General features: G+C 40.8%; 1 pseudogene; it reads right to left on the reverse strand.

Annotated features, from left to right (window-relative positions):
* Positions 1-4,189: 4,189 nt before the first annotated feature.
* Nip7-ps5 (nucleolar pre-rRNA processing protein NIP7, pseudogene 5) lies at positions 4,190-8,383 on the reverse strand (annotated as a pseudogene).
* Between the last annotated feature and the right edge of the window lie 51 nt (positions 8,384-8,434).

An 8,434-nucleotide genomic window follows, 5' to 3' on the forward strand; every position in this document is an offset into this window, starting at 1 on the left:
AACAGTCCAAAGTGGAATTTGGAGCCAAGTGAAGGACGCCTACAAGATGGGAAGTCCAGGGCACCTCACCAATTCCCAGCAGGAGACACAGTCCTGGTCCAGCAACACCAGGCTGAGAATTTATAACTTCACTGGAAAGGACCCTATCTAGTACTGTTAACCACTCCCACTGTTGTTAGGTAGATGGGAATGCTGCATGGGTCCACGCCTCCCATTTGAAGACAGCACCAGATATTCTCAGAAATGAATGGAAGTTAGAAAAGACTGCTAATCCTCTTAAGCTTTATCTCTGCTGTAAGAGCTTATAATCCCCATATCCCTCAGAAACTGATTTGGCAAATTTCCTCCCAGACATGGGAGGTAATATGGTCCATCTCCAAGGTGGTCCCACCATACACATGGTTGCCCACTCTCACCCCTGACATTTGTAAGTTGGTAGCTGGGCTGGACACCTGTGAAACTCCTGACACAGATCCTCAGAGTATGCCCTTAAAAGTCCCAAAGAGATTTTCACCTGGGAGCAGGTTCAGATGCGGAAGTCCAGAAGCAAGTTGCCAATTGGGGAGACTGGGGTTTTAGGTTTGCCCCCGAGATGGCCGAGACTGGGCTACCATCCGACGTTGTGGGTGCTTAGAAAGTTTATACTGTTCTGCTTGGGGATGTCAGACTAATTTCCACACTCCCAGGACCCTTAGTAATTCTCTTGTTACTTTTGACATTTGGACCCTGTATTTTTAATAAGTTTATAGCCTTTATTAGAGAAAGAGTTAGTGCAGTGCAGATTTTAATGCTTTGCCAACAATATCATGCCTCAGAAGACCTTAGGGGAAAAATTGAAGAAGGCCCTGAGTTCTAAGATTAGAACTAGTCACAAGCAGAAGTGAGGAATGAAAGAATAAAAATTTTAAAATATCCCCCACTGACCATGCTGTGAGGACACGTGTATCTCACTGCAAAGAATAACATAACATGTTTTGGGGATGTAGCCTGGCTATAGCCACCACAAACCATCGATAAGGCCTGACTTGAGTCCTGAGAAAAACAAGAACTAGGGGCAGCTTGTCCCAGAAGCAGGGTGGCCTAGAGTTGAACTGAGCCCAAGTTAGATCATGTGTGCCAACGTAAACCAACCAAAGAAATTGCTTTGTGTGACTGTTGCCAACTGCCTCTGTAATTTTCCCTATAAATACCTTCCCCTAATTGGGCTCGGGGTCGACTCCTTTGTCTAATGTGTGAGATACATGTCGTCCCCAGAGCTCTGGTTCCTCAATTACACCTCTTGTTTATTACATCAACACAGGTTTCTCCTTAGTTTTGGGGGGTTTCTGTCGTCTCGAGATTTGAGTGAGGTTCTTTCCCATCCTAGTGGTCATTTAACCTCTCCCTGTGTGGAAGAGCAACCCCACCAATGTGATTTAAAAACCTTATACCTTCAGGCTATTGCATCAGTCACTTTGTCAATCAGTGCTCTGTGGGTGGCGCTCCTGAGGTAAGGCCACTATGGGTTCTTACATCATTATGGTATGTTGGCCAGGAATCATGCTCCCCCAGACCACAATTGGGGAAGAGATCAGAGATAAGCTCAAGCAAATCTGTAGTCTGTGGGCTGCACTCCTGTATTAAGGCCACTTTGGTGTCTTACAAAAGAACAAGAGTTCAAATTGTTCCCTTTCCAGTCACATTTCTAAGCCTTTCTTTATCTTCAGATGATCCTTGAAAAATTCCTTGAGGTTTGGACAAAAAAAAAGAACCCAATAGGACGTGCCCATCATAAGACCTCAGTTCTAGTCCAGTTGAAGGCTGAGGCTACCCCAGTCTGGATCAGGAAATACCCAATGTCCAGAGAAGGTAGAACAGGAATTCACATGTCAACGATGAACTGGAGATATGACTTGCTACTGGGGCTAAGCCAGCTGGGTAAACAAGCATCTGCTAAAAAAGCCTAGTCCTGTCAGCTTGAAGTCACTTCCCCCCCACCATGTTTATTAACTTGAGTATTTCTTATTTACATTTCGATTGTTATTCCCCTTTCTGGTTTCCAGGCCAACATCCCCCTAACTCCTACCCCCCCCTTCTAGATGAGTGTTCCCCTCCCAATCCTCCCCCCATTACTGCCCTCCACCCAACAATAACATTCACTGGGGGTTCAGTCTTGGCAGGAGCAAGGGCTTCCCCTTCCACTGGTGCTCTTACTAGGTTATTCATTGCTACCTATGAGGTTGGAGCCCAGGGTCAGTCCATGTACAGTCTTTGGGTAGTGGCTTAGTCCCCGGAAGCTCTGGTTGGTTGGCATTGATTTTCATATGGAGTCTCAAGCTCCTTCAAGCTCTTCCAGTCCTTTCTCTGATTCCTTCAACGGGGGTCCCATTCTCAGTTCAGTGATTTAATGATGGCATTCGCCTATGTATTTGCTGTATTCTGTCTGTGTCTCTCAGGAGAGATCTACATCCAGTTCCTATCGGCCTGCACTTCTTTGCTTCATTCATTTTATCTAGTTTCGTGACTGGATATTTTATGTATTTACATTTCCAATGTTATCCCCTTTCCCCTCTGTACTATACTGCCTCCCCCTTCACCCTTCTACGAGGATGTGCCCATTCCCATCCACCTACACAAAGTTCAACACCCTGGGGAATCAAGCCTTCACAGGACGAAGGGATTTTCCTCTCATTGAAGCTGGACAATGCCATACTCTTCCACTTATGTGGCTTGAGTCATGGGTCCCTCTATATGTATTCTTTGTTTGGTGATTTAGTCACTGGGACATCTGGTGACATTTGTTGGATTGATATTGTTGTTCTTCCTATGGTATTGCAAACCCCTTCAGCTCCTGCAGTCTTTTCTCTAACTTCTCCATTGATGTTCCTATGATGTGCAATGATTAGCTGCAAGCACCCTCATCTGTATCAGTAGGGCTCTGGTAGAGCCTCTCAGGAGACACCCATATGTGGCTCCTGTCAGAAAGCAGTTCTTGGCATCAGCAATAGTGACTAGGTTTGGCAGAAGCATATGGGATGAATCATCAGGTGGTGCAGTCTCTGGATGAACTTTCCTTAAGTCTTTGTCTCTGTTCTTCCTCCTATGAGTATTTTGTTATCTTTTTTAGAAGAAATGAAGCATTCAAATTTTGGTTTTCCTTCTTCTTGGGCTTCATTCTTCTACATACAGCCATCCAGGAAATTTTGATAGACATTGCATTGAATCTCTTTATCACTTGTGGTAGGATATCTGTTATTTTATTATGTTAATTCAACTGATTCATAAACATAACAGAACTTTTTGTCATCTGACCCATTCAATTTGTTCAAAGACTTGAATTTTTTATCATAGAATGCTGAATTACAAATCCAGCTTGGATTTCATGATCATAGTTTAATGCAATTTCGTCTAGCAGCTTTAAATGCTTGAGATAAAATTGAAGAGTCCAGAGAGAGGTCTGTGTCACATACTATAATTATACAGGGTCCAAAGGAAGTCTTCCCTGAATTTTTGCAAAGATTGACTTCAGCAACAATAGAATAATATCAGATTCAAAAGTCAGAAAAAGACTAATTAAATTTTTGAAAATTGAAATTCAGATTGAAGAGGGTGATTAGACATTTAAAGGCAAGATCAGGCCCAATAGATGAATAAATTAGAGATACAGCTGCTATTGAATCTCACGTTTATAGTGATAATATGATAGAAGTTATTTCTAAAGGTATCATGAAAAATCAAAATGGCAGATATTTTTAAACCATTAAAATTTATTAAACTTCATATATAAAACCACAGGCATGGCACACTATCCTTAAAGTCCACTGTGCTATTATCATCCTGGAAAAGTGGTATCGCAGTTAACAGTAAGATTACCCCTGTTCTCACTGAAGTGTCTGAGAAGCTGTCACTCAGAACAAGTCTCCTGATTCAAACAAACATGATGCAGATACAAAATAGAAACACTCTATTTGTTCACACAAACAGTCACAGGTTCTGGTTTGCATGTTTTAGATTTTTAAGAAAAATCTAAGTAGCCCAAGATAGCCTTGAACTTGCCAAATAGCCTGAGCTGGCCTTACCTTTGTTATCCACCTGAATTTGATTCTAGAGTTCCAGAAACCCTATTTTTGAGCCATTTCTGTTGATAAGAATCCAAGCTGCATATCTCAGTGTTATCCTGATTTAGCATGAAGGCTAGCACATAGGAAACCTAAGTCCTCTCACACAGCAAAATGTTCTTGGGATGACTATTGTAAATCAATGTCTCTTCTTGGCATACGTACTTTCCAATATCTGCTTGATGGAACATGACCACTACAATGGGGTCCACTTTTCTGCACTCTTGGGTAGACTTCACTGCTATCCTAAAAGCCAAAGGAATGTCTGCCATGGAATAAACCACTACTCCCTGGTACTGAGCCGTGTATTCAGTGATTCAACTCAGACAGGATTTCACACCAGGTTTCCATACAAGAAGGATTGCTCTGCTCCAGTTTGGTCCATACTTGGCATAGTGTACAAGGTGTTTTAATGTGCAACCAGAAAGTGTGGGTCTTAGTAAACTTTCCAAAACATGTCCCCAGGGACACTAGCTTATTCTGGATATGTTGGCATCCAGTTTAGGGCTCATCTCACTCAGATAATACACTTGGTCTTTGTGGAGCTGGAAAAAGTAGGTGCCGTCCAGTCTGTCCAGTAGGAGTTGTAGATTCTCTCCAATGTATTTTGAAATCTTCTCAAACAGAACCCGGGCCTCTTTTTCAATCAAAGGCTTCTTTTTCCCCTAGCTTGTCTCCCGGGATCTTCATCCCTAATGGGAGATATTCTAATTGTGGTAAGGAAGGTAATTTGAAAACGGATTATAGGCAAGACATGACTAGAAATAATTTTTTAACCTAGAAACAATACAAAGAGAAAACTTCAGCCTTCTGGAAAATGCAAAAAGTGTGTCAAAGTCTGCCACTGGACTGATGAATGCAGATCAACAAGGGATAGGCAAGGTTACCTTTAACATCAGAAAAGGAGTCCTCCTGTAGGCCCTGATATCAAATTTGATATAATCATTCTGTGCCAGTAAATGTGATGTGTTAGAGGGGCCTGCGTTAGCTAGAATAGAATAAAGACCCTGATTTAACTTGTTTCAGATTAGCTTCTGTCCATGTTTTAGGAGATTACGAAGAGTTCCCTGGCACTACACTCCAACACTATGGATTATGATCAAATACTCCTTGGTTTCTGATTTGACAGGTAGTGCATTGTGTGTGCAGAGGTTGCAGACTGACTTACACTAAAAATCTGGTAGCATCTCATAAATGTTCTGGACACTGAATCAGCTGATCCTGGCTGAATTCTCCTATTTTTCCAAATAGAAGGTTTTTTTACCCATCATTGTGAAGACATAACAAGCCAGGTGGGGCTTCACATTTCTTGGAATGTTGATTAAAAACTTACTGGTTTGTCCAGAAATGCTAAAGGACCCTTGTACTATGCTCACTTTGCAGCAGAGCCTGCACTGGTCTTAGGGAGAAACCAATGACCATGGGAGAATAGAAAGCCCAATAAATGAACTTTTTGAATCCCCTCTATTGGATTTACAGAAACCTACATTTTTTTTGTTATATTACAATTTTTGATGTAGATGATTTTGACCTCTACCTAATAATGATTGCTCTGTCTTATACTCTGCAGTGCTGGGATTAGAGACCTCAGCTGCCCCATGTACTGATATAACAAATTATAAGTGACATCAGTCTCAGAAACACAGTAATATATGCTCTGTGTCCTTCTTGACCTAAGATTTCTTTAGAAAAACTGGTTAAGAATTTTTATTTTATTTCATGTATTTACTTTTCAAACTTTATCTCCTTTTTGGTTACCCCCACTCCCATCCCCATCCTCATGCTCATATAAGGATGTGCCCCCTAACACCAACATTTCTCTACTGGCTTCATGCCCTGGCATTCTTCTACACTAGGGAATCCAGCCTTCACAGGACCAAAGGCTTCTCCTCCCACTGTTGGCAGATAAGGCCATCCTCTGCTACATATGCTGCTGGAGTCATGGGTCCCTCCTGTGTACTCTTTGGTTTGGTTTCGTCCCTAGGAGCTCTGAGTTCTCTGGTTAGATGATATTGTTTTTCTACCTATGGTTTTCCAAACCCCTTCAGCTCCTTCAGTCCTTTCTCTAACTCTACCATTGGGGCCCCATGCTTAGCTGCATGCATTCCCATTGTATCTGTAAAGCTCTGGAATAGCATCTTCAGGAGACATCAATACCAGGCTCCTGTCAGCAAGCACTTCTTGGCCTCTGCAATGTACTTGGTTATGGAAATGTACCACAGTTTCAGAATCCATTCCTCTGTTGAAGAACAATTGAGTGCTTTCTAGCTGCTGGCTATTAAAAGTAAGGCTTCTGGGAATATAATGGTGCATATATCCTTGTTATATTGGGGGAAAGTACTATGTCCAATTCAGATGAACTGCCAGATTGATATCTGCATGATTATATCAGTTTGTAATCCCCCAATAATGGAGAAGTAGTCCTCTTTCTTCACATCCTTGCCAGCATCTACTATCACCTGAGTTTTTAATTTTAGCCATTCTGACTTTTGTGACTCAAGGTTGTTTTAATTTACATTTTCCTGATGACTAAGGATGTTGAATATCTCTTTTAAGAGCTTCCCGGCCATTAAATATTCCAAAGTTGAGAATTCTTTGTTCAGCTCTGTACCCCATTTTTAATAGGGTTATTTGATTCTCTGGAGTCTAACTTCTTGAGTTCTTTGTGTATTTAGTATATTAGCCCTCTATTGCATGTGAGATCTGTAATGATCTTTTCCAATCTGTTGGTTGCGATATTTTCCTATTGACAGTATCCTTTACCTTACAGGAGCTTAGCAATTTTGAGAGGTCACATTCATCTACTTTTGATCCTAGAGCATATGCCATTGGTGTTCTGTTCAGGAAAATTTCCCCTGTGCCCATGTGTTTGATGCTCTTCCCCACTATCTCTTCTGTTAGTTTCAGTATATCTGGTTTTATTTGGAAGTTATTGATCCTCTAGGACTAGAGCTTTGTACCAGGCAATAAGAATGGATCAATTTGCATTCTTTTACATGCTGACTGACAGTTGAACCAGTACCATTTATTGAAAATACTGTCATTTTTCCCCTGGATTCTTTTAGCTATTTTGTCAAAGGTAAAGCGACCATAGGTATGTGGGTTCATTTCTGGGTCTTCAATTTTATTCCACTGATCTACATGCCTGACTCTGTACGAATACCATACAGTTTTATCACTGTTGCTCTGTAATACAGCTTGAGGTCAGGGATGGTGATTGCCCCAGAAGTTCTTTTATTGTTAAGAATAGTTTTTGCTATCCTGTGTATTTGTTATTCCAAATGAATTTGCAAATTTCCCTTTCTAAGTTTATGAAGATTTGAGTTGAAATTTTAATGGGGATTGCCGTGAATCAGCATGTTGCTTTCAGCAAGTTATCCATTTTTACTATATTAATCCTGCCAATCCATGAGCATGGGAGTTCTTTCCAAAATCTGAGATCTTCCTCAATTCTTTTTTTAAGACAATTGATGTTCTTGTCATACAGATCTTTCACTTTCTTGGTGAGAGTTTCACCAAGGTATTATTTTTTTATTATATGTGACTATTGTGAAGAGTGTCATTGGCCTAGTTTCTTTCACAGCATGTTTATCCTTTGAGTAGAAAAAGGCTACTGATTTGTTTAAGTTAATTTTATATACAGACACCTAGCTGAAGTTGTTTTTCAGGTTTAGGACTTTTCTGGTGTAATTTTTGGTATTCCTTAAGTTTACAATATCATCTGCAAATAGTAGTATTTTGAATACTTCTTTTATAATTTGTATTTTTTTTATCTTTCCAATTACATTTTAAACTGTTCTTAATGGGGTCTTGATCACTATTCAAACTATTTACACTGGGAAAACTATTCATCAACATTGACATTACTTGGAGAAAAACTCAGGAATGGGGTACAGGGATGTGAGGAGAGGCTGCTGTGTGAAATCCATGTACCTGAGTGTGGAAACTGCTGACTCAGGGCTCTTCTGCCTCCTTTGCTCTCGGTGTATAGTAACACTGGAAGGTCATGTGCTTGTTGTGTCTTCTCAACATCCTGGTTATGTTAATCATTACCTGCCACCACTTTCTCTCCAGATTGGCCTAAACTTGGTTGAATAGACCTTGGCTTTGGAGTTTGGCCTGGAATTTGTTATTTGAAAGATTAATTTGCTTAGAGTTGAATCTGCAGGCAGAAGATGTCCAGGAGTTATGCTGAGGTGGAATCACATCTTTGCCTCAGACAGAAACTTAGGCTCAAAACAGTCCACAGCACTCACCCTGTGTTGTGTTGTGGCACTCTTAACCATTGTTATTCAAAATCATTTGATCTGAGTGAAAATCATCTGTAAGGAGGGTTT

This window comes from Rattus norvegicus, chromosome 2, assembly GCF_021556685.1.
Source record: "Rattus norvegicus strain SHRSP/BbbUtx chromosome 2, alternate assembly SHRSP_T2T, whole genome shotgun sequence".
Lineage (NCBI taxonomy): Eukaryota > Metazoa > Chordata > Mammalia > Rodentia > Muridae > Rattus > Rattus norvegicus.